At 43.4% G+C, this 27,264-nt stretch overlaps 1 protein-coding gene and 1 pseudogene across 3 annotated transcripts in view; both read right to left on the reverse strand.

Moving 5' to 3' along the window:
• The window catches only part of HMGB1 (high mobility group box 1), a 157,055-nt gene that overhangs the window by 56,153 nt on the left and 73,638 nt on the right, over positions 1–27,264 (reverse strand). The gene's annotated exons all lie outside the window — the stretch shown is intronic.
• On the reverse strand, positions 19,631–26,178 carry LOC129463979 (pre-mRNA-splicing factor RBM22-like; annotated as a pseudogene).

A 27,264-nucleotide genomic window follows, 5' to 3' on the forward strand; every position in this document is an offset into this window, starting at 1 on the left:
ACGAGACCCAGTCTCAAAATAATAATAATAAGGTTCAGAATTTTAGGCTAGGGTTCTTGTGCTTTTAAATACATAAATGCTAAAAAAAGTTCCAAGTATATAAAACATGAAAATAAGCATTTTGAATGTGAAGAAATTGAATTTGAAATAGAGCTGTGATGTACTTCCAAAAAGAAGGAATGACCTTAGAATCCTATCCAAATTCTTGGTCTAGTTCAGTGGTTCTCAAACTTTAGCAGGTTTTAGAACCTCCTGGAAGGCTTGGTAAAGCACAGGTTGCTGGGCCCTGCCACCAGAATTTCTGATCCAATGGTCTGGGGTGAGACCCCCAAGTTCCCAGGTGATGTGAAGCTGCTGTCCAGGAAGCCTCTTTTGAGAACCACTGAGAATGTAGTTCTTATACCAACCTGCTCTGAGATTCTCATTCAACAGCTGTCTGGGAAAAGCTGCATAGGTGGTTTTAATGTGTACCAATTTCTCAGAGCCTTTTTGTTTGTGTTTTGAGACGGAGTCTCGCTCTGTCACCCAGACTGGAGTGCAGTGGCACAATCTCCGCTCACTGCAACCTCCACCTCCAGGGTTCAAGTGATTCTCCTGCCTCAGCCTCCACAGTAGCTGGGACTACACCATGCCTGGCTAATTTTTGTATTTTTAGTAGAGATAGGGTCTCACCATGTTGGCCAGGCTCGAACTCCTGACCTCAAATGATCCGCCCGCCTTGGCCTCTCAAAGTATTGGGATTACAGGCATGAGCCACTGTGCCTGGCCTCTGCGAGCCTTCTGCTCTGAAGTTCTGTGATTTGGGATTTTGCTGTAGGTTATGCTTGTCCTGGTTCTGCATCTCAAATCCTCTGTAGTTCTCCCCATGGGTATTTCAGCATACAAAAACCAAAAATCAAAAAACAAAAAAGCCCAGAATGGTGGGACAATAAATGTGAAAGAAACTTTATTTTATACCTCACCAGCAGAATTTACAGGAGAACACTGGAAACTATAACTGTAGATTCTCACTTGTGTTTGCTTTGACTTCCATCGAGTAACATGGAAAACCCAGAGCTGGCCAAGTTGACCGTTAGTGTAGTCAGAGAAAGACCAGAAGTCTGCAACTCCCTTCTAACTCCTATATCTGGCTGGGTGTGGTGGCTCACGCCTGTAATCCCAATACTTATGGGAGGCTGAGGTAGGAGGATCGCCTTGAGCCTAGGAATTTAAGACCAGCCTGGGCAAGATAGCAAGACTTCATCTCTACTAAAAATAAAAAAAAAAAAAATAGCTGGGCATGGTGGCACATGCCCATAGTCCCAACTACTTGAGATGCCAGGGCAGGAAGGTTACTTGAGCCCAGGAATTCAAGGCTGCCGTGAGCCATGTTCGTGCTACTGTACTCCAGCCTGGGCAGCTGAGACCTTGTCTGAAACAAGCAAAACACTTCTATATCCAACTGTCTTTTCCTATTTCCCTTTGTGTTGAATTGTCTGTGATTTTCAAGACCCAGTTTAGATCAGCCATAAAGGTGTCCTGGCAGAACATAAAGGGCATGATCTTTTGGAGTCAGACAGATCCAGGTCCTAGCTCTGTCATGTAGTTGCTGAAGGGCTCTGGGAAAGTTATTTAATATTCCTTAACCTCGGTTTCCTCTTCTGTAAAATAGGAGAAATTGTATTATACCTTCTACATATTATTATTGTTAGGTGCCAATGAGAAATGCATGAACAGCATTTAGCACAGTGCCTGACACACAGTAAGGGAGCAATAGAGAGCACACAGCTCTTAACATTCACAGAAACCTTTTTTTTTTTTTTTTTTTTTGATTTAGGGTCTCACTCTCTTGCCTAGGATGGAGCACAGTGTCCACAAGCATGGCTCACTGCAGCCTCAACTTCCGAGGCTCAGGCGAGCCTCCCACCTCAGCCTCCCAAGTAGCTGGGACCACACACAAAAAAAAAGGTACATGTCACCACACCCAGCTAATTTTTTATTTTATTTTATTTTATTTTATTTTATTTTATTTTATTTTTATGTTTGTAGAGATGGGGGCTGGTCTTGAATTCCTGGGCTCAAATGATCCTCCTGCCTTGGCCTCCCAAAGGGTTGGGATTATGGGTGTGAGCCACTGCACCCAGCCCAAATAAACATTCTCTAGACAGTCCTGGAATAAGTGTCAACTAATTTCAATGCTTGAGTAGTGAGAATTATCCTATAATAATTTTCAGGCTGGATGCGGTGGCTCATGCCTGTAATCACAGCACTTTGGGAGGCCAAGGCGGGTGGATCATTTGAGGCTAGCAGTTCAAGACCAGCCTGGTCAACATGGTGAAACCCCGTCTCTATTAAAAATACAAAAATTAGGCAGACGTGGTGGCACACATCTGTAGTCCCAGCTACTCGGGAGGCTGAGGCAGGAGAATCACTTGAACCCAGGAGATGGAGGTTGCAGTGAGCCAAAATCACACCACTGCACTCTAGCCTGGGTGACAGAGTGAGACTCTGTCTCAAAAAAAAAAAGGCCAGGCGCAGTGGTTCATGCCTGTAATCCCAGCACTTTGGGAGGCTGAGGCGGGCAGATCACGAGGTCAGGAGATCGAGACCATCCTGGCTAACACAGTGAAACCCTGTCTCTACTAAAAATACAAAAAAAAAAAAATTAGCCAGGTGTGGTGGCGGGTGCCTGTAGTCCCAGCTACTCGGGAGGCTGAGGCAGGAGAATGGTGTGAACCCAGGAGATGGAGCTTGCAGTGGGCCGAGATCGCGCCACTGCACTCCAGCCTGGGTGACAGAGCAAGGCTCCGTCAAAAAAAAAAAAAAAAAAAAATCAACATAGCAGCTAGAGATGTCACATTGAACTCAGAAAACAGTTCCTGCCACCCTCAAGAACTATCTTTCATAATAAATAGTAAATATGATCAAATGTAAGCCCATTGATGCAGCATTATATTATGCAGTCATTTGAAAGGAAAAATGCTCCTTTAATTAAACTAAACTATGAGATGATGCTTCGTTATCACTTACCGTTTTATATTTTTTGAAATTGCTCTTTTAGACTTAGATTTTTAAAATATTTAACACTCTTTTGCATACATAAAAAGGAAAATACAGGCAAAATAAATGGATTTAAAATATCCCTAAATTGTCTTCTTGGCCAGGCACAGTGGCTCATGCCCATAATCCCAGCACTTTGGGAGGGTGAGGCAGGAGGATCACTTGAGCCCAGGAGTTCGAGACCAGCCTGGCCAACATGGTGAAACCCAATCTCTACTAAAAATACAAAAACTAGCTGGGCATGGTGGCACATGCCTGTAATCCCAGCTACTCTGGAGGCTGAGGCACAAGAATCACTTGAACCTGGGAGGTGGAGGTTGCAGTGAGCCGAGACCGGGCCACTACACTCCAGCCTGGGCAACAGGGTGAGACTCCGTCTCAAAAAAAATAAAAATAGGCTGGGTGCAGTGGCTCACACCTGTAATCCCAGAACATTGGGAGGCCAAGGCGGGCGGCTCATTTGAGGCCAGGAGTTTGGGACCAGCCTGGCCAACATGGTGAAACCCTGTTTCCACTAAAAATACAAAAATTAGTCGGGTGTGGTGGCGTATGCCTGTAATCCCAGCTACTTGGGTGGCTGAGGCACGAGAATCACTTGAACCTGGGAGGCAGAGGTTGCAGTGAGCTGTGATCAGGCCACTGCACTTCAGCCTGGGCCACAGAGTGAGACTCCATCTCAATAAAAAAAATAAATAAAATAAAATAAAATAAAATAAAATAAATAAAATAAAATAAAATAAAATTCCTAAATGGTCTTCTCATTCAGAATCTCAGCCTTGTGAATCACTTGTTTGACTCAGAGTCTGCTTCGCTGCTTATTCCCTCAGTATCGTCCTCTGTGCCACCAAGGGCACTGGTGATGCAGCATTTCTTAAGAGAATCCAACAGTACTAAAAGCTCTTGGGGCTGGGCTCTTTGCTTGCCTATTTTTGATTCCTGCTTCAAGATTATTGCCAAGCACGTGATGATTTATCATTCTCCCCACCTCTTTTCCCATAAACATTTGGTTCCCAGGAAGGAAAGGAGTGCTTCACTCTTCCTTCTGGGATTTTATTCCAGGCAACTGATACCCATTTTCTAAGTTTGGACACTAGTGCTTTTGATGTTCATGGACATGACGACAGTGGCCTGGCAAGCAGATTGTGAGACGTCTTCCATTATAAGATGTGTCCTGAATTTCAGACATGTTGGTAATAGGTTAATCAAGCCCAGAACTGATCTTTGCTGGAGTTCAGTTCCATTTGGTCATTTGCTGAAAACCCAGTATTATTATCAATGGCCTTTGTGTTGCCCTTATTTTTTCCCATAACAGCTTTATTGAAATGAAATTCACATACCATACAATCTACCCAGTTAAAATGAAAAATTAAGTGGAGTTTAGTATGTTGAGAATATACTGATAAATCAATTTTAGTACAATTTCATTACCCCAAAAAGAAATCCTGGACCAATTAGTAGTTAGTACCCATTCTCCCCCTGACTCCAAGCCCTTGGCCACCATTAATATACTTTTCATCTCTATAGATTTGCCTATTCTGGATATTTTGTATAAGTGGAATTGCAATATGTGGTCTTTTGTGGCTGGCTTCCTTTCCTTAGCATAATGTTTTCAAGGTTCATCCATGTTGTAGTATACGAGCACTTCATACCCTTTTATTGTTGAATAATATCAGTTGCATGGATATACCACATTTTATTTATTCACTCATCAGTTGATGGACACATGAGTGGTTTCTGCTTTTGGCTATTAAGAATAATGCTGCCTATAAGCATTCATGTAAAAGGTTTTGTGTAGATACATGTTTTCATGTCTCTTGGGTACATCCCTAGAAGTAGAACTGCTGGATCACAGGGTAAGTCAATATTTACCTGTCTGAAGAACAGCCACCTTGTGTTCCACAGCAGAAGAACCAATTTACAATCCTACCAGCAATACATGAGGGTTTCAATTTCTCTACATACTTGCCCAACACTTGTTATTATCTGTTTTTGTGATTAGAACCATCATAGTGGGTGTGAACTTATAACTCATTATGGCGTTGCACTTATTTTTAAAGCACTTTCACCTGCATTTTCTCATTTGATCCTCGCAACATCTATCAACATTCCTTATACACAGTCAATGAAACAAACTTTAAGAGTCATTCACTGACTTGCTCAAGATAGCTTAGTGACAGAATGTGAGTTAAAACATAATTATGATACTTTTTTTTTTTTTTTTTTGGCAAGACAAGGTCTTGCTCTGTCGCCCAGGCTGAAGTGCAGTGGTATGATCATAGCTCACTGCAGTCTTGAACTCTTGGACTCAAGTGATCCTCTCACCTCAGCCTCTTGAGTAGCTGGGACCACAGGTACATGCCACCATGCCCAGCTAACTTCTTTATTTTTTGTAGAGACTGGGCCTTGACATGTTGGTCTCAAACTTTTGGGCTCAAGTGATCCTCCCACCTCAGCCTCTTAAAGTGTTGGGATTACAGGTGTGAGCCACTGTGCCTGGCCATAATCTTGCTTCTAGTTTCTGAGACCATTGCACTTTTACCCCTCCAGGCTGTTCCAACCCCAGGATAGCTACCTAACCGTGATAGAGTAAGGTCAAGAGTGATGATGAATTAGAGGTAAACTGCGGAGGGGGAGGACTGGGTGCAGAAATGCTGTCAGGACATAGTATGACAACACCACTTTAGGTGATATGGCATGGCTGCTGGCATCTGCAAGACAGCAATAGCTAGTGAAACCATAATTTGGTTTGCAGCAGCTCAGTAAGATGGATCTGATATTGGGAAAAGGCTCAGTTACAGCTTGGGTTATGGAGGCAAACAAGTCTAAAAGTCTTTTTTTTTTTTTTTTTTTTTGAGACAGGGTCTTGCTCTATTGCCCTGGCATTAGTGCAGTGGTGCAACCTCCACTTCCCAGGCACAAGCATTCTTCCCAGCTCTGCCTCCTGAGTAGCTGGAACTACAAGCACGCACTGCCGTGCCTGGCTCATTTTTGTATTTTTAGTAGAGACAGGGTTTCGACACGTTGCCCAGGGTGGTCTAGAATTCCTGGGTTCAAGCGATCTGCCCACCTGGGCCTCCCAAAGTGTTGGGATTACCTGCGTGAGCCACTGCGCCTGGCCCAACTTGGCAACAAAATCTATAGCCTTGCCTTCACAGCCTACAGGAAATGGCTGTACCATCCAGGCTGGTCTACTTTTGGTACAACAGTTCTTGTAGTTATAACATTGGGGAAGAATAATTTTCTAGCTCTGCCTATCTCCCAGTAGGTACAGTAGACATCAGCCTCAGTTGGTTACAGGATTCATTACTTTCTGTGTTATGAACTGAGAGAACTGAAAAAATTTTGCTTATGCTCACATTTTCTATTCATGAACTATCCTTTTTGTGTATAAAAATCAATATTTTATGAAATAATCTCCTTGGAGGTTAAGTGTTACAGCACCACTCCTTCCTAGTCAAAGAAACTCTGCACATTGCTCAACCCTGGCTGAGCAAGGGAAAGGGCCTCTAAATAAAGCCTTCCTACTTCACTAGGAAAAGTCAGCTTCGAATCACTGGACCATAAAATCTTATTGGAGTTACAGAGTGAGATACGTTAATCAGCATGTGGTGTATCTACTGAAGCCAAGAATTTTTTTTTTCAGGATTTGTCCGAAAGATGTTACCACTCTTTGTACAACAAAATGATATTAGGATAGGGCCCGCTCTCTGCATATGCTGGTGTGGTTGAAAGAACCAGTGACCTTTTCACACGTAAGCCATGCTCAGGCTATCCCCTCATCTTGCTTACAGCAGCTGCTACTTGTACCATCTGGTGCTGCATTTGGCATTTGTTTTTGTTGGGCCCTTTTTTTTTTTGCTTTGAGATGGGGCCTCACTCTATTGCCCAGGCTGGAGTGCAGTGGTGCCATCTTGGCTCACTGCAGCCCCAACCTCCCAGACTCAAGCAATCTTCCTGCTTCAGCTTCCCATGTAGTTGGGACTACAGGAGAGTGCCACCATTCCCCCGCTATTTTTTTTGTATCTTTTGTAGAGAGGGGGTGTATTAGTCCATTTTCACACTGCTATAAAGAACTGCTGGACACATATACACCATGGAATACTATGCAGCCATAAAAAGGGATGAGTTCACGTCCTTTGCAGGGACATGGATGAAGCTGCAAAGTAACACAGGAAACTAACACAGCAACAGAAAACCAAACACCACATATTCTCACTCATAAGGGGGAGTTGAACAATGAGAACACATGGACACAGGGAGGGGAACATCACACACCAGGGCCTGTCAGGGGGTGGGGAGCAAGGGGAGGGAGAGCATTAGGAGAAATACCTAATGTAGATGATTGGTTGATGGGTGCAGCAAACCACTATGGCACATGTATATCTATGTAATAAAACCTGCATGTTCTGCACATGTATCCCAGAGCTTAAAGTATATTAAAACAAAGAAAAAGAAAAAGAAAAAAAAAAAAGAACTGCCCAAAACTGGGTGGAAAGAGGTTTAATCGACTCACAGTTGAGCATGGCTGGGAAGACTTCAGGAAACTTACAATCATGGTGGACGGTGAAGGGGAAGCAAGGCACCTTCTTTACAAGGCGGCAGGAGAGGGAATGAATGCAAGAGGAACTACCAAACACTTACAAAACCACCATCAGGTGCCTGTAATCCCAGCTACTTGGGAGGCTGAGGCAGGAGAATCATTTGAACCCAGGAGGCAGAGGTTGCAGTGAACCAAGATCGTGCCATTGCACTCCAGCCTGGGTGACAAGAGCAAAACTCTGTCTCAAAAATAAAATAAAATAAAATAAAATAAAATAAAATAAAATAAAATAAAATAAAATAAAATAAATAACAGTAATAATAATAATAATTTGGTGAAATTCTTCAATAGACTTGGCTAACTGAAACTGGTATATCAAGTTACCAATATTTATGTCTGTAACCATCTGCAGTTTATACACTTGACAAGATATATAAAGATTTGGTCACATTGTATTTCACCATAGGCCCCTCCTAAGATTTATTTCTTAATTGGAACCTTGCCTGTGGTTATATATGCGTTGTTTTTTTATCACGTAGTAGCTAGATATCCAACAAATAAGTATTAAACAAACAAATGCATTCTTATTTGTAGGCCAGACAGAACAAATCAGCATAGTAAAATGGTTACAAATATGGCTTTGAAGTCTAACAGGATTGAGTTTAAATACAAACTCTGCTAACTATTAAAATAATAGAAGTTTCTTAATCTCTCTAAGCTCAGACTCCATGTATAAAATGGCAAAAATAAGAGTAGAAACCTCAGAAAGTAGGTGGAAGAATTGGATGATCATTGAAAGCATCTGATCATTTAAAGATAAATGATCATTCAGCACAGTGCTTTGACATTGTATGTTCCTGATAAATGACAGGTGTAATTTTGTTGTCATCACCACTGTTGTTATTTAGAAATGGCCTTTAGGGATGCACAAAATATTGCAGCAAAATGTCTCAGTATTCTTGTTCTTTGGCGTACTCCCAACCCCCACTGGTTTTTGTGACATCAGACCTGAACCACAGCAAAGGAAGAGGTGAAAGAATGAAGTATCTCTCAAGATAGACTCAAGGATCCTCGACAGTAAGGCTCTGTCCTATGACTCTTCAGCCCAGTTGTTTTGCACATGTTTTTGATAACAAGAATATTGAGGTTCTTAATTATGTAAAAAAAATTCAACATATTTAAAAGCTACTAAATGGCAAACTAATAACTTTTTGCAAAAGGAAACTAATACTTTGTTGAAAATTCTTATAAAACAAGTTGTATTTCACAAGATTGCACAGAAACAAAATATTAAACTCCATTATTAGCATAAAAAAACCAAAACCATCAGGTCTCACGGGAACTCACTCGCTACTATGAGAACAGCATGGGGAAAGGCCCCGTGATTCAATTACCTCCACCTGGTCTCTCCCTTGACAGGTGGAGATTACAATTCAAGATGAGATTTGGTTAGGGACACAAAGCCTAACCATATAATGGGGGTTTTGTCATGTTGCCCAGGCTGGTCTCGAGCTTCTGAGCACAAGCCATCTGTCCGCTTTGGCCTCCCAAAGTGTTGGAATTATGGGCATGAGCCACTGTGCTCAGCCTGGCAATTTTTTTTTTAAATTGGAAGGCAATATGCAACATTAAATAACCCACATCTAACACTTTTATTTCTTTTTTTTGAGACGGGTCTTGCTCTGATGCCCAGGCTGGAAGGCAATAGTATGATATCAGCTCAATGCAACCAACTCCTTCCAGGTTCAAGTGATTCTCATGCCTCAGTCTCCTGAGTAGCTGGGATTACAGGCATACACCACCATGTCTGGCTCATTTTTCTATTTTTAGTAGAGACGGGGTTTCACCATGTTGGCCAGGCTGGTCTCAAACTCCTGAACTCAAGTGATCTGGCTGCCTCAGCCTCCCAAAGTGCTGGGTTTGTAGGCGCGAGCCACTACAGCCAGCCCAAACACCTATTATATACCACAGACTTGTGAATTATTCATTATTTCTCTAACTCTATGAGATTGCATTTTTTATTCCCATTTTGCAGATGACAAATGAAGGCTGAGAGACATTAAGACAGAGAACAGTGAGACTGGTTCCGCCTGCATATCATTTCACCTTTGAGTCTGAGATTCTTCATCTAAACAGAGATGAAGAACCTCATGAGATAACCTAAAAAAAATTAAAATCAAAATAGGCATAATCACAGTACCTACCTCATAGGGCTATTGGGACATGATGTCTACGAGGAACCTGACAGTGCTTGGCACACAGCAAGACCTTGATATGGGGAGACAGCGAGACTGCCACCACGAGCCCTAGCTCCACCATCACTAAATGACTCGTCCCAAGACAACCAGAAAAGGGCCTCCGCCCTCTGTCGCCAAAGCTCCTGCTTCCCTCCATACCACAGAGCCTTCCTGTGGGAGAGTCTGTGTGTCTTTATTTCTCTTGCTGTTGTCCACAAGTGTTCTAATGATTTAGCAGCACTTAGCACTGTTTTGTCTCAGATCACAATCAGCCTGAGGTCCGCGCTCCATTAGGAATATCTGCTCATTCTTAACCGCAGTGCTTTCCACACATCCTTCTCATGGCCTTTGGCTTTGCATCCTGCAGCTATGCAGGCTCCTTGGCCAGGAGGAGCCCGGAGGGGCCGAGCCTGCCTTTTAACAAGTAGCATGGGCCATTCGCCGCTGGAGGCTCAGGAGTCCTCACACAGCAGAGGCCGCAGCGGCTGTGCATCCCATGCTGAGCCTTCTCTCTCCAGGGAGGCAGGCGAGAAAGCTGAGAAGGAGCAGTGATCTCAAAGACGGAACGGGACCTGCATGGGGAGGCCGTTGCTGGGCCTAGGACTTAGGTCCGTAGTCTGTTTGCCAGAACTGAAGCTTCAGTTGTAAGAAACTTCAGGGAGAAGCTGGCCTGTCAGTTCACCAAGGAAGGAACCTCTCGGGATGGTGGGCCCCCTGACCTTTGTCCCCACCCTGAGATTGCCGTGTAGCTTGGTGAGTAACGCCCAAGCTGGGGTGGTAGCTCCTACCTCTGAGCCTCTTCCCACCTTTCTCAGATGTCGGTGGTCCACAGTGGCCGAGGACTTGCTTCTATGAATGACATATGATTGCCTGTGTCTATGCCATCACTTCCCCTGAGGAAGTGGGCTGTCACCTCCTCAGGGACAGCATCACGACATCCAGCGCTGCCCTTAACTGCAGAAATAAAAGGTGCCGATAGTGTGACATAAAAAGAGATGGAGAGGAGATGGGCAAGCTCACCTTTACTCAGCCCCGTCTCCGCGCCCAGCCCTATGCTGTGCTGAAGTTATTATTCACAAATGTCCACAAGACTGCAAAGGAGTCTTATTCCTACTCCCAGAGAAGGGAATCTAAGCTTAAAAATAACCTTCCCAAGGTCATATAGCCAAATGTTTAGTGAAGTCAGGGTTCAAAGTCAACTCTGAAAGACATGTGCTCTTCTTCCCATAGTAGAATGCCTTCCATAGCCCCCCAATCTATACCCTCCTGCTGCCCTTTTTTAAAATTGAAAGTTTAAAAAGGCAAACCAGGTGTTATTTCAAAATTTTATTTAAAGTTGAGATCAACTGTTTGAAGACAGCTGTCAGTGGATTTATGCACTGTGGTGAACCTAAATTGGAGAAAGCAGGCACTTTTACAGCAGCGCATCCTCATGCGGTCTTAACAACCTGACCCAGAGCAGGGAACTCGGTGTGCTGCAGCGCCAGTGACCAGGTAACCCGTCTCCTGGGCTGTTTTCTACATACAGGTTTTGACTCAGGGCTCCCATCACCAGCAAAATGTGAATGTGAAATGTCTTTTTTCAGGTGGGGGATAAGGTGTGTGATCTTGAGCCATTTACCTTCTTTCATGGCCAACCACAACCAACTGGGACCATCAGAGGGATGGGATGAAGGAGATTTGTACCACTCAGAAGGGATAACTGAAGGGGTTCCCAGCCCGGGGCCCTTCCCTTTTTAGGAATAGAAAGATCACTATTGTGGTGGGGGAAGGGTGAGATCATATTAACCCATAAAAGGACTACCGTATTGCGTTCCCTTGCTTTTGACTGAGTTTATACAAACTTGGTGAGGTCACGTTTGTTGCCTCTGGTTGACCAGACGCCCGCATATGCAGTTATATACATATTTGCTTAATTTTCTAAAGAGAAACAATGAGTTAGTTATGTATGCTGTGTGTTTGGAAGATAACATCTCAAGGCATGACATCCATAGAGAACAGCTGATAGGTTAAAAATGGAGAACTACTGGGATGTGGAAGCTGCGAAAGAATCAGGGGAAACGTCCTCAACTGAAGTTTGCATAAGATTGAATTTTGGATGTCTTGGGTAGTCAGAAAGAATCACATCCTTTATAATTTGGTATTTCTGGATGGTGAAATGAAGAAACCAGTAAAGACATCCTAAATGATGGAAAAGGCAATGGTGTCTGTGAGTTTCTTCACCCACATCTCCATCACAATGTGACCCTGCACAGTCTCTCTGCGTGTCCCCTTTAGTGACATTCCCTGCTTAGAGAGGTTTCACATCTGCCAAGGCCACTCATTCTGAAAGGGAGAAATAATGTGTATTGGAACAAACTTTATCATTGACTTACGCTGGGTCATGGATGTCCTATTCACCAAGGACAACCAATGAAGCAAGAAGTAACTGAGCTATCACCAAAAAGCTGTTTGCAAAGTTATCTGAACATTCTTTCTACATTTAAGGTCCTGTCTACATTTTGCCACATTTTAAAGTTTCTTCATAGGTGTTTGAAACATGACCATTTCAAACTATGATTTTGAAATGAAGTTCCATGAAATCCCTTAGGTATACGAGGCACTGCTGGGTGACGAACGCAAACTCGATTCACTTGTATTGGCTCCTCCAGATGCTGAGTCATTATGATGCCAGACTTCAGTGAGAAAAAGCACATAGAGAATATTGGACACAATTTCTATCGTTGTGAACAAAGGTGAATAGATAGACAGCCCATTTCAGCCAGGCGAGGGATTCAGGGATGCTGAAACAGCAGCCATACAGCTAACAGATTTCTATGCAAAAAAGTATGCCACTATCCAACTTATCTCCCACACACATCTTCTCTCTCTACTTTTCCTCAACATTCTATCCAGGACCACGTTTCTAAGCATATTATTTCTCCGCCACCATCTAACCAAACTCTAGGCCAGTCTTCCAATAGGATTTGCAGAACATGCATAACATTTCCAAACGGATGGTGGCAATAAAGAAATGATGTCTTCAGTCATGATGAAAAAAATTCAAATTCAACAATGACACCCATTTTTTCACATACCGAATTGCCAAATATTTAAAAATAATAACAAATAAAAGCAATAATAAGACAATAATATATAATACACAATACAGTTGAGCATCCCTCATCTGAAAACCCAAAATCCAAAATTTTCTAAAATTTCTAAAACACCTGACTTCTTGTGATGGGTCACAAAAATTACTAAGAATATTGCATAAAATTACCTTCAGGCTACCTGTATAGTGTATATGAAACATAAATGAATTTCATGTTTAGATTTGGGTCCCATGCCCACGATATCTCATTATGTATATGCAAATATTCCAAAATCCTAAAAAATCTGAAGTCTGAAACATATCTGGTCCTAAGCATCTTGTGTAAAGAATACTCAACTTGCGCAGGTGAAAGTGTGTAGGGGAAAAGGAACTCATACATGTACTGCTGAGAATGTAAGTCAGTGCAACATGATAACAATTATCCACATGGATACCCTTTGACCAATACTAGTTCCCCTGTAGGAATTTATCTTACAGATCTGCTCACTGAAGTGTGCAAAGACATAGGTAAAAGAATATTTTTGTGGCTCTGCTAACAATAGTGAAAATTATGTCAATAAGGGAATGGTGAAATAAATTACATCTACGAAGTAGAATATTATGCAGTTCTTAAAAAAGACGTAGTATATATAAATCTCTGTTGTGGAAAGAAATTTTTTTATATGCTTCATGATCATATTTGTGCAACAAGAACACAAGTGCAAGCTGGGCATGGTGGCTCATGCCTATAATCCTAGCACTTTGGGAGGTCGTGGCAGGCAGATTGCTTGAGCCCAGGAGTTCAAGACCAGCCTCGCCAACATAACAAAATCCTGTCTCTACAAAAAATACAAAAATTAGCTGGGTGTTGTGGCACACGTTTGTAGTCCCAGCTACTCAGAAGGCTGAGGTGAGAGGGTCACCTGAGGCCAGAAGGTTGAGGCTGCAGTGAGCTGATATTGTGCCACTGCCCTCCAGACCGGGCAAGAGTGAGACTCTGTCTCAAAAGACAAAAAAACAAGGGCACACACACATTTGCATATGCATAGAAGCTGTGACGACCATACACTGAACCACTGCCATCTTTGGGTAGTGGGACTGAAAGGCATGGTGAAATTGGTGACTTTAAGGTTTTACTTTACTAACTGCAGATTTGTTTTTCATGTTTAGGATGAGCTTAAATTGCTACTATAATTTTAAAAATTAAAATGAATGGTGGCATCCCCTGTGACAGGTGCCCCGAGACTGCTGATTAAAGCTAATGAAGGAAAGGAGAACAAGGCCTCAACTAAAATAATGAATCTATCAAGAATAAAAAAAAAGAGGGTATGTATTCACGCAGAAACCCTAGGCACAGTGGCTATTCATTGCTACAGGAATATTTAAAGATGTAGCGCACCCACACTGGAAGTGGAACTCTCATAACAACCACTAACTACTCGGAACTGCTATGCTAGGTAACGTGTGTGTGTGTGTGTGTGTGTGTGTGTGTGTGTGTTTTCAGCGAAATTTTTTTCCTTAATATGAAAGTCACACATGCTCATTGTAAAATATTTTACAGCTGGTGCAGTGGCTCACGCCTGTAATCCCAGCACTTTGGGAGGCCGAGGTGGGCGGATCACCTGAGGTCAGGAGTTCAAGACCAGCCTGACCAACATGGTGACACTCTACTACTAAAAATACAAAAATTAGCTGGGCGTGGTGGTGGGCACCTGTAATCTCAACTACTCGGGAGGCTGAAGCAGGAGAATGGCTTGAACCCGGGAGGTGGAGTTTGCAGTGAGCCGAGATCTCACCATTGCACTCCAGCCTGGGCAATAGGGCAAGACTCTGTCTCAAAAAAAATAAATAAATAAATAAATAAATAAATAATAAATAAAACATTTTACAAAACAGAAATCTAAAGTCCTTCATAATTCTACTTCGCAAAGATAGCCATGTTTATGGTATTATAGCATTTCTTTATACATGTCCAATAATCTATATATTTTTTAAAAATCAGGCCAGGCACAGTGGCTCACACTTGTAATCCCAGCACTTTGGGAGGCCGAGGCGAGCAGATCACAAGGTCAGGAGTTTGAGACCAGCCTGATCAACATGGTGAAACCCATCTCTACTAAAAGTACAAAAATTAGCTGGCATGGTGGTGTGCACCTATAATTCCAGCTACTCAGGAGGCTGAGGTAGGAGAATCGCTTGAATCCGGGAGGCGGAGATTGCCGTGAGCCGAGATCTCACCACTGCACTCCAGCCTGGGTGACAGACTCCGTCTCAAAAAAAAAAAAAAAAAAAATGGGGTCAGGATTTTGCAACTTGTTTTTTTTCCACTAAGTAGTGAGGCAGATATTTCCATATAAACAGACCTAGGTATACTTCATTCTTTTAAATAGCTCCATAGTATTCCATTATATTGCTATGTCATAATTAAAAATAAATCAATCCTTTATTTTTTATATATATTTTTTGAGACGGAGTCTCACTCTGTTGCCCAGGGTGGAGTGCAGCGACGCAATCTCAGCTCACCGCAACCTCTGCCTCCCAGATTCAAGTGATTCTCCTGCCTCAACCTCCCAAGGAGCTGGGACTATAGGCATGAACCACCATGCCCAGCTAATTTTTATATTTTTAGTAGAGATGGGGTTTTGCCATGTTAGCCAGGCTGGTCTCAAACGCCTGACCTCAAGTGATCCACCTGCCTCGGCTGGGATTACAGGGGTGAGCCACCATGCCCGCCCCTTATTAGATTTTTAATCTCCTTCCAGATGTTTGGTTTTATAAGACTGCAATCAAACATCGAAGTATGTGAATCTGTGCACATGAGTACCTCCACAGATGGGCTCCTAGAAGTAGAATACAGCTTGATTGGAGGTGACATATATTCTTTACATCATCATTATAACCCTATGAAATAGGTATTATTTCCCCCACTTTTACAGAAAAGGCAACAGAGTATCACAATGGCTTCATAACTTCACGTGTAAAGTAAGGGGCTGAACTAAGCTTCAGATCCAGGTCCAGCTGAGCCCAAAGCACATATTTTTTTCCACCACGAGACCCAGATTCACATGCAGCAGGGGAGACAGAAGGATTCAGCAGCAGTGGGCAGTGAGGCCAAGCAAAGGGCCCTCAAGCCGATGTACCATGCAGGGAGGCACTGGGATTGGAGCCTGGGGACATTTGTGCAACCACAGCCCAGAGACTTCACAGTCTGGTGCTGTTCTCCAATGTGGCTCAGTTAGGGCTTCTGGGGTTCTCATCTATAACAGAACCATAAAGCTTCCTCTATATCAGTGTCTTTCAAACTTTGTTTTTTGTTGTTTTTGAGACAGAGTCTCACTCTGTCACCCAGGCTGGAGTGCAAAGGTGTGATCTCAGGTCATTGCAACCTTCACCTCCTAGGTTCAAGCGATTCTCCTGCCTTAGCCTCCCGAGTAGCTGGGATTACAGGTGTGTGCCACCAGGCCCGGCTAACTTTTGTATTTTTGGTGGAGACGGGATTTCACCATGTTAGCCAGGCTGATCTCAAACTCCTGACCTCGAGTGATCTACCGGCCTTGGCCTCCTAAAGTTCTAGGATTACAGGTGTGAGTCACTGTGCCCGGCCCAAATTTTGGATTACATGACTCTCAGTAAGACCAATATTTGCCTTGTGACACAGGTATACACATGTATAAAACTGAAACAGAAGTGTCATAAAATAATAATTCTATTAGCTAATTGCAATGTATTGTAAGTTTTTCCCTTACATAATTAAAAAAAAAAATCCCCAATTTGAAAATTCTATAGTGAATCCTGGTAAAGACTATCTTTTTTTTTTTTTTTTTTTTTTTTTTTTTTTTTTTTTTTTTTTTTTTTTGAGACAGAGTTTCACTGTTGTTGCCCAGGCTGGAGTGCAATGGTGTGATCTCGGCTCACCGCAACCTCCGCCTCCAAGGTTCAAGCAATTCACCTGCCTCAGCCTCCCAAGTTCAAGCAATTCACCTGCCTCAGCCTCCCATTACAGGCATGCACCACCACACCCGGCTAATTTTGTATTTTTAGTGGAGACAGGGTTTCTCCATGTTGGTAAGGCTGGTCTTAAACTCCCGACCTCAGGTGATCCGCCTGCCTCCCAAAGTGCTGGGATTATAGGCGTGAGCCACCACGCCCGGCCCTAAGACTATCTTTATCTCCCCAGGTTGGTGAACATATGAAAAAGATGACCGTCCAAATTCCTCATTCTGATTCAAGTTCCTTCCTGAGCTGGTCCCATTTCTCCTGCTCACTCAGCCAGTTCAGTCACACTCCATGGCCCGGGCCAAACTCAGTCTCGTCTCTCACTTTAGCCTCCCATGGCTCCCTTCTTTGGGGGAAAGCTGTTCTACAAAAATGGATGCTAACACAATATAATACCCTTCATGTTGGACTTGTATAGCTTGATCATTAAAATGGTCATATTTTTTTCCCTACACATATTTAAGGAGACGCTTGTCAATTTTCCAAGGGCTGCCCTTAAATTTTTAAATATTTTTGTCATTCTTTTTGTTTTGTTTTGTTTTGTTTTTTTGAAACGGAGTCTAGCTCTGTCCCAGGCTTGAGTGCAGTGGCGGCATCTTGGCTCACTGCAATCTCCGCCTCCCGGCTTCAAGCTATTCTCCTGCCTCAGCCTCCCGAGTAGCTGGGATTACAGGCGCGTGCCACCATGCCCAACTAATTTTTGTATTTTTAGTAGAGACGGGGTTTCACCATGTTGGCCAGGCTGGTCTCGATCTCCTGACCTCGTGATCCGCCTGCCTCAGCCTCCCATAGTGCTGGGATTACAGGTATGAGCCACCACACCCGGCCTTGTCATTCTTTTTGGAAGCACCTATTATGTTATCATCCTTATCTTAATCTTTTTTTCTATGTTGTTTATTAGTCTATCTCTAGCCTATGGTTCAAGCTGTTTTTTTTTTTTTTGACACCATCTTGGCTCATTGCAATCTCCGCCTCCAGTTTCAAACTATTCTCCTGCCTCAGCCTCCTGAGCAGCTGGGATTATGGGCATGCACCACCACACCAGTTAACTTTTGTATTTTTAGTAGAGACGGGGTTTCACCATGTTGGCCAGGCTGGTCTTGAACTCCTGGCCTCAGGTGATCCGCCCGCCCTGGCCTCCCAAAGTGCTAGGATTACAGGTTTGAGCCACCAGGCCCAGCCAGTTCAAGCTGTTTTCTAACATCACTTTCATAGGCTCCGTGACATTTTCCACCTTCCAGATTAGCATTTTCACTGCGCTATCCATTTGCTTTGCTTTAATGTTTACAGCACTGGAGAGACTGTTCAATGACTTACAGATGCTAAGAGGAGAGAGATGCTTGAATGAGGACTAATTTCACAAGTCGGTATTAGATTATTTGTTTATCTTTTCTGCAGGGACTCTCATAATGAATCTTTGGATAAGGAGGGTCCTCTGTACAACCTTCACCACTCAGCCTTTCTCTTTCTGCCCTATCATAGAGTCGTAGCCTCTGTCTTGACAAGCCAGCCAGCAGCACTTGATGGAGTTCATCCAAAGCTGTGCTTTGCCAGCACTTTGAAAAGGAGGGAACTTCAGTGTTTGCTTAGTTCATTCTCAAGTTTCTTGTCAAGATTTGGAAACAACAAAAATAGTTATCATGAGAATGAGAACTTCTGAAATTCAATATTTTGGGGAAAACCTGTGCGTTTGCATATGTATGTATTGCTACTTTCTCTAAGCTGGAAAGATAATTGATACTAGTAACTCGCAAAAAAGGTAAACATCTTTTCCTTCATGCTTCTCTTTACCATTTGAAATTCTGGAAGTTTCTAGGATTAATTGCTTCAGTAGGAAAACTGCAAAGATACCATGCTTATTGTATCTTACCATTCCACTTATTTGAATTAATGTGCACTTTTTAAAAACCTGCAGGGCACAGTGGCTCACGCCTGTAATCCTAGCACTTTGGGAAGCTGAGGAGGGCAGATCACCTAAGGTCAGGAGTTTGAGACCAGCCTGGCCAACATGGCGAAACCGCATCTCTACTAAAAATACAAAAATTAGCCAGGCATGGTGCCACACGCCTGTAATCCCAGCTACTTGGGAGGCTGAGGCAGGAGAATCATTTGAACCTAGGAGGCGGAGGTTGCAGGAAGTTGAGATTGTGCCACTGCACTCCAGCCTGGGCGACAAGAGCAAAACTCTGTCTCAAAACAAAAACTGAAACAAAAATAAACCTATTTTCTGCTCACAATTAAGACAGGAATATAGGCAAAAGCTAAGCAACACAGTTAAATAATCTAAGTCCATTTTTGTAATTATTACCAATAACATAATTCAGAAAATGGAAGCAGGTTTTAAATTTGATTTTCTTACCTTGTATACTACAGAACTAGATAAAAAATTAAAGTGTACTTAAAGGTTTCCTTCAGAAGGGATAGAAAAATGTTTTATTTTCTCAAATTAAATAGAAGTTACAGCAATAAATAATTCTCACTGTGTTGCAGATGAACCAATTATTTTTCTCCTCATACTGTTTTTAAAATTATCAAAATAACATACGCATAGTATATAAAACATAATATTGACTTTCTATGATAGGGTATTAGGATTCAGACTTTTTTTTAACTTTTTCCTCACAATGCAATGTACTTTCCCCCTTCTCCTCCTCCTAATTTCCCAATATGTATATTTTTAAAAACTAATTTTGTTTTTGAACTGGAGTGCAGTGGTGCGATCTCAGCTCACTGCAAGCTCTGTCTCCTGGGTTCAAGTGATTCTCCTGCTTCAGCCTCCAGAGTAGCTGGGACTACAGGCACATGCCACCACATCCGGCTAATTTTTGTATTTTTAGTGGAGACAGGCTTTCACCATGTTGGCCAGGCTGGTCTCGAACTCCTGACCTCAGGTGATCTGCCCACCTCAGCCTCCCAAAGTGCTGGGATTACAGGCGTGAGCCACCGTGCCCGGCCTAAAAATTAAATGAACATTCATATTATTCGACAACTGTGTAAATATTGCTCACTGTAGTGGACCCTCATTGCATTTCCTTTCTTGGACATCTTTTTGTTTTCTGGTAGCTAGTAATTATCTTTTTTGTTTCCATTTGCTTAGCTTTCTAGGTTCCTATCACTATTTGTCACCCTACTCTCCAACAGAACTTTAAAACTCCTCTCATACCACTTGGGCTACTGACTTCTTGGCAGCATCCTCGATCCTGCTCCACAGGACCCGGATTCATCTCCAAGCCCGCAGGTCTACAGCTGCTTCGAACCAGCATTCTGGAAATTCTCTTCCCTTCTTCTCTGTTCCCTGGGTCCTCTGTCTTCCCTGTTCTTATATTTATGATGTCTTCTAGAACCTTCCTGAGAAAGGATGCACAGGCAGAAAATTTTTTGAGACTGCGTTTTATGAAATGTCTTTATTTTACCTTCTCACTTGATTGACAGTTTGGACATAATTTCCCCTTAGAATGTTACAGGCATTTCTCCATTGTTGTTTAGTTCCCAGTAATACTTTTAAGAAGTCTTAAGTTATTCTGTCTTGATCCTTTTATCTCCCCAACATCACCCAGCCACAACCAAAGCTTTTTGCATCTCCTCTTTATCCCCATAAATTTCACTATGGTGTGTTTTGATATGGAACTTAGAAAAACGTGGTTTTTACTGAAGTATAACATACAGAAGAGCGCAAATCATTTTACAAAATGAACAAACATTTTGTGTAACTAATACCTAGATTAAGAAACAGTGCTACCAAGAGCCACTACCTGCCCCTCGTGAGAACTGCTATTGTAATTTCCAGTACCGTAGATCAGTTTGCCTGTTTTTGAATTTTTATAGAAATGAAATCATTATAAAATGTGTATTTTTTAAAAAAATGTGCTCTTTTGCTCCTGGTCTCTTTCATTCACCATTAATTTTGTCTGATTCACCCACATCGCTACATGTGGTGGCAATTCATTCATTCTTGTTCCAATATATATATAATTGATGTATCCAATTTTAATGAGGATGGACTTGTGACTATTTCCGTTCTGGGGATACTAGAGATAGGGCTGTCATAAACGTTTCTGTACATGCCCTCTGCTGAACAGATGTAGCTCTGTTGGATGGCATAGGACATTTTTCATTTTCAATCTGAATTCTTTCTTCAGTTTGGTGAAAATTGCTGGAATTAATTCTTTCATGATTTCTCCCTTCTTCTCTTTTTTAAAATTTATTTTTTAACACAACATCAAGTTTCCTTTATCATCTATAATACAGTTACACCCAAACTTTCTAAGACCAAACAGACAGTCCCCTGCCCAGAGCAGGAAATTCCAATCAGCCCCTGAAGACACACAAAGGTGAATGTGGAAGATCATAGTTCCAGCTGCAGGTCACAAGTCTTCCATTCAAACACTCCATGTTTTTCATTTCTGTTTGTTAAAGAAAGCGTCTTACAGGACGTTGTTGAAAATAATTTCATCCCAGACACCAGGTTTCTTCAGTAATACACAGCTCCATGAAATTTGTGTTTCCATCCGACTGATAGGAATACAAAGTAATTTTTAGTTTTTTATTTTTTTTGGTGGTATAGAGAAGTAAAACTATCAGTCAGATTCCTTTAGTAATAAAGAAAAGGAGAGGAAAGAAAGCATGTGGGCTTTGCTGGATGCTGGTTTCTACTTGTCTGAGGGTGTGACTTCAAAAGAATTAAATCACCCTGACACCACTGCAGTGATTAGTACTAGCAATTCTTTTTCTTTCTCTTTCTTTCTTTCTCTTTCTTTCTTTCTTTTTTTTTCTTTCTCTCTCTTTCTTTTCTTTCTTTCTTTTTCTTTCTTTTCTTTCTCTCTTTCTTTCCTTCTTTCTTTTTCTTTCTTTCTCCCTTTCTTCTTTCTTCCTTCCTTCCTTCCTTCCCTTTTTCTCTTTCTTTCTTTTTCTTTCTTCCTTCCTTCTTCTTTTTCTTTCTCTTTCTCTCTCTTTTTCTTTCTTCCTTTCCTTTCCTTTCCTCCTTCCTTCCTTCTTTATTTTTTCTCTTTCTTTCTTTTCTTTCAAGATGATACAAAGAAAAATACCTCCATGGACATAAAAATGGCCCAAAGGTGTTTTGTTTTGTTTTGTTTGAGATATTGTCTCACTCTGTCACCCAGGCTGGAGTGCAATGGCATGATCTTGGCTCACTGCAACCTCCACCTCCTGGGTTCAAGAGATTCTCCTGCCTCAGCCTCCCTAGTAGCTGGGATTACAGGCGCCTGCCACCATGCGCAGCTAATTTTTGTATTTTTAGTAGAGATGAGGTTTCACCATGTTGGCCTGGCTGGCCTCGAATTCCTGACCTTAAGTGATCCATCCGCCTCAGCCTCCCAAAGTGCTGGGATTACAGGTGCGAGCCACCGTGCCCAGTCGGCCCAAAAGTTTTTTACTGAAGATCAATTCTCCCCCTGCCCACCCCTACCAAAATGTACAAAATGAACATGTAATTGAGATGGCAGCTCCATTGGGCATTCCAATTCACCCAGCCACTTATTCCCACAGAGGTGAGGGGATCAGGCATTAGGTTTTATTAGTCATGTTGTATTTGTAACCAGATGTGTCCTCAGCAGCTTATTTGAAGGCTATTGATCCTTTGAACATGTGTAGAGAAGCATGGCTGTCGTTCACCGACTGTCCATATCTGAGCATATTCAGCTACCATGGAAACTACAAAGGAACGAAAAATATATTTACTCCAAAATTCATTTACTGGGAGTTTTAAGTGCCCTTTCTTCCACAGAGCCCCAGAGTAGCGCTAATATGCTGGGAGCTGCTGTATTTTCCAGCATGGGCTCCCATCTTTTGAGGGTCCTGAAAAGGATTGGTCCTGGAGTCTTCATGGAAGGAATGAGGTGGAACATGTGTGGCCCCAAACCTGATGGTACGGGGAGTGGTGGGGGTGGCAGGGCAATGTTCACCACAGTGGTGGAGGATCACTTAGGGGTAGGCTGAAGTAGCTGGCCACTGCATTCTCTGCTGCAACAGGAGGAAGAGCTCATGGCAGTCCTGGAAAAGGCTCTAGCTTCATCCCAGAGTACGTGGTTCCGTCCTTCTTTTTCTTTTCCTCTGGCTGCTTGAGATCTTCTTAATTTCACATTACAATGGCGATTACAATCAACTTATTAAAGGACCTCTCAGCAGCCATGTCTGTAGCTTGCCTTGTGGAAAACTGGGTGAAAGCACCCTGCTGCCTCTGCATCAGAACGATGGTCAATTTCTCCAAACTGGTAGAAATGATTTCTCTGATCTGTTTCACCCAGACCATCCACCTCTAATGTGGTGAGAGTCTTGTCCTCTGGTGGGTCCAGATGAGGCATGGTTGAAGTCTGCTTTAGAAGCTTATCTGCTACAGGGTCATTGATTCCATAATATGAGTCTTCGACATTTTGATAAGCAAGGGGATCATCCAGATCTGTAGGCTTCTTGTGTCTGTAGGGACGCTCCTCTTTTCTCTGACACTCTCCTTTCACCTAGCAGGAGCAAATGTGAGGCTGATTCCTTTGATAGTAGAGTATGGTTCAGGCCAGTTTGAGCAGCACGACACTGGGGGATGTGTCTTTCCCCAGCATGCTAATTGGACGTGTTCCATCAGAGTTACAGATCTCTCTCCATATTCTGTGTGTAGAACCCTTGGTTGACATCTGACTTTGGCACATTACTTTCAAAAGACAATGTTGTGTCATGAACCTGGATGTGCAGGCCACACTCTAGGTCTAAGAGGCAGGTCTGACATTCTCCAATTTACTGCAGATTTGGCACACTTTAGACTTTTTTTTTTTTTTTTTTTTTTTGAGATGGAGTTTCATTCTTGTTGCCCAAGCTGGAGTGCAATGGCGCGATCTTGGCTCATCACAACCTCTGCCTCCCGGGTTCAAGCGATTCTCCTGCCTCAGCCTCCTGAGTAGCTGGGATTACAGGGGCCTGCCATCACGCCCAGCTAATTTTGTATTTTTAGTAGAGATGGGGTTTCTCCATGTTGGTCAGGCTGGTCTCGAACTCCCGACCTCAGATGATCCGCCCGCCTCGGCCTCCCAAAGTGCTGGGATTACAGGCATGAGCCACTGCACCTGGCCTAGTCTTCTTTAAAAAAGCATGTGGACCCCAGGGCACCAGTGAAATACTGGGAATGGCCTGGCACAGAGACTGCATTCCTTCTTGTATGTTTTTTTCTCTTTTGGGTGTGTGTGTGTGTGTATTTCTTTTATTTCTTGATACAAACACATAAATGGATCAAAAAGTATGTTCATCTAGAAAAATGGACTTCATCCAAAAATGAAAAACAAGTTTCAATGAGTTTAGATTTCCTGGCATTTTACTTCTAACTCTAAGGGTTAAATTTATTGTCCACTTACATACCCGTGTTTTTGACCCAAGTTAAGGGGCTGGAAAACGAAACTCAGAGCTAGGTGTGGTGGCACATGCCTGTAATCCCAGCTACTTGGGAGGCTGAGGCAGGAGGATCACTTGAGCCCAGGAGTTCAAATCCAACATGGGCAACATAGCGAGACTCCATCTCTAAAATTAAAAATCAGAACAATCTCATGTAAATATGGGAAGTCTTAGCATTGATAAAACCTAAGATTTCCTGGAAATAAGTGGGAAGCCTCTAATCTTACCTGGATAGTGCTTTTCTGGGAGATTTTTCAGCACAAGTCTAAATCTCACAAAGCACCTTCAAAAACTGGGCTACGCAGTATCACAGGCATGGCAGTAGGTCCAAAGGCTGGATTCAGGGGCCACGTAAATAACAGGAAAAGCAAATCAAGGACCAGATGCTGAGACTTCCCCTTGAGTTCTACATTTGGGAGAACAAGGAGTTGACCCCTACGCAGTCTTCTGCTTCTTGGTAAATGGTTGCTCAACTACATCTTGTGCTTCAGCTGCCTTTTGTTTGAAGAGCTTTGTGTTCTGGGTACTCTCTTGGCCCCATGTTAGGTAGAAGGAGGTGGTGTCTCAATCCCCACCATGGGTGTATTTGGTATAACCAGAGTGCCCAAAGTTCTTGCACGACTTTAGGAAGCATGGCTTTGTTGAAATGATCCTCCAGGGTGGGGGCACTGAAATCTCTTTTGTATATTTCTCATATTTGCTCTGAATGGCTTTGCTGGTAATGACCTTGCCAAATGCCTGAAGCTCAGCTTGCTGCTCTTCCTCAGCCAGATTCCGCAGGTGCTCAATTTCTGCTTCCTCCTTCTCAAGCTCTTCTTCCTCGTCCCTGCCCCCTTATTTGTTTTAGCTTCTGAACTTTCCATGCCTCCTGCTCCTCCTCACTCTCCTCTTGGTGTTGAGCGCATCCAGAGTAGTGTGGCGCCGCCTGCTCTCCGCCTGCTCTTCCTTGTTCTCCTACAGTCTGGAGGGGGCACCATGCCTCCTCAGCATGACTTTTGCCTCCTGCTCCAGCTCCTTCTGGTTCAATGCTTCAGCCTCAGGTTCTGGAACTGTCACTCGGCCCTTCTTTCCAGTGAGGGCCTGCATAGACGAGGCTCCGTCTCACCCTCACTGTCTGTGGACTCTCCATACTCAGATCTGCTCTGAGCTCCCCAGGACGCCCCTCCTCACCGCCCCCCGCCCCACCCCTGTGCCTCCCACCTTTCTCTTCCTCTCGTCACTCACCTGGTCCTGAAAATGCCACAGCCTGGCTGGCTGAGCCCTCCTCCTGTTCCTCAGGCTCTGCCTCCTGTTCCTTGGGTTTCCCAATGAATGAAAATTCTTCATCCGTCTCATCGGAGGACTCCACAGGGGCACAGTCTGGCCTTCTGGACACACAACGTTGGACCTTGGACCTTCACTTTCTCTGTGGAAGTCTCCCGTTTCTCACTGTGATGCACGACGGCCCCAGTGCAGATTCAATGGGCGATTGCTTCATGAGTGCCCTTGGGACTGACAAGTTGATGGGTGGCGACTCCCAAAACTGATTCCAAACTGAACACAATGTCAATGGACAGAAAAATTCCTTTCTGCCAAGGTGCACGGGGCACTGCTACGTGGCTGATCCCTTCCCGTGCTTGAACAGGTGGGAAGTCCACATGCATCCTCCAGGCGTTTTTTTTTTTTTTAAAGACAGAATCTCACTCTGTTGCCCAGGCTACAGTGCAGTGGTGCAATCTCAGCTCACTGCAAACTCCGCCTCCCAGGTTCAAGCGATTTTCATGCCTCATTCTCCAGAGTAGCTGGGATTATTATAGGTGTGCACCACCAAGCCCAGCTAATTTTTGTATTTTTAGTAGAGATGGGGTTTCACCATGTTGGCCAGGCTGGTCTCAAACTCCCAACCTCAGCTGATCCACCCATCTCTGCCTCCCGAAGTGCTGGGATGGACAGGCGTGAGCCACTGCACCCGGCCTGTTCCAGGTGTTAAAACCCAGAAAGGTCACCATCTTGAGAGTGTCTGAGGTGGGAAGTGGGACTCTCCGAGTCCTGGTGTCTTCCCCTGTGAAGGAGGAGAACTTACATATCACCCACCTGATCAAATCAGGCCCATCCAGGAAGTACTCCTCTTGATTAATTTAAGGACTTGGGACTTCACATCAATCAAATCCCTTCAGGACAGCACCTGAACTAGCTTTGTTTGGATACCAGGGAGAGGGTGTGTCTGATTTCAACTAGGGCAGGGATGCTAAAAGATTCTGGGCCCTGAAACCCCAACTGCAAAAAAAGTCTGTCAAGGTCTCTAAAAACGCACACCGATGATTTCTGATTTATTTCCCTACCTTATTGAGAGTTTACAGTCAAACAGGAATGTCCAAAACTCCAGCCTCTATAAAACTAACTGAAATTAGCAGTTTTTCCTTCAATCTGGAATCAAAATAATTCAGGCATAAAGGGTCTTTCCCATGGACAACAGCAATAGCATCCTTAAAGCAACTCTGCTTATATTGTCCTTGGTATTCAGATCAAACCTCCATTCAGAGCTTTACTAGTCTGAGATTTTCTTTCTGGGGATGGGCATCTGGAATGGTAGCACTCAACTCTTAGCTAGATGTGTCTGCACCCACACCTGCAGGTGACTGCCATGTGGGCAGATTACCCACCCCGGCAGGTCCTAGCGATGTCTCTCTGCCTAGGATTGAACATGCAAGTCAGAGGTTCTGAACCAACCACTCCCCACCTCAGAATGTCCACTTCTGCCCCAAAAGTGAGATAGTGGGAGCCCTCCAGTGATCCACTGGCCTTCATCTCTGTTTCCTAGTCACAGCTCCTCAAGCCCTAGGAACGGCCAGACCAATAAGGGTATCTTGCTTTGCTAATGAGACGACTAATGGGTGGGGATCCCTAGGTAGCTTCAGGATGGAGGCTGGCACCAGAAAGACCAAGGCAAGATTGGAGAGTTAAGAATTTCAGCCTCACTCCCCCAACCTCCAGGGAGGGAAGAGGGG

This window comes from Symphalangus syndactylus, chromosome 15, assembly GCF_028878055.3.
Source record: "Symphalangus syndactylus isolate Jambi chromosome 15, NHGRI_mSymSyn1-v2.1_pri, whole genome shotgun sequence".
NCBI lineage: Eukaryota > Metazoa > Chordata > Mammalia > Primates > Hylobatidae > Symphalangus > Symphalangus syndactylus.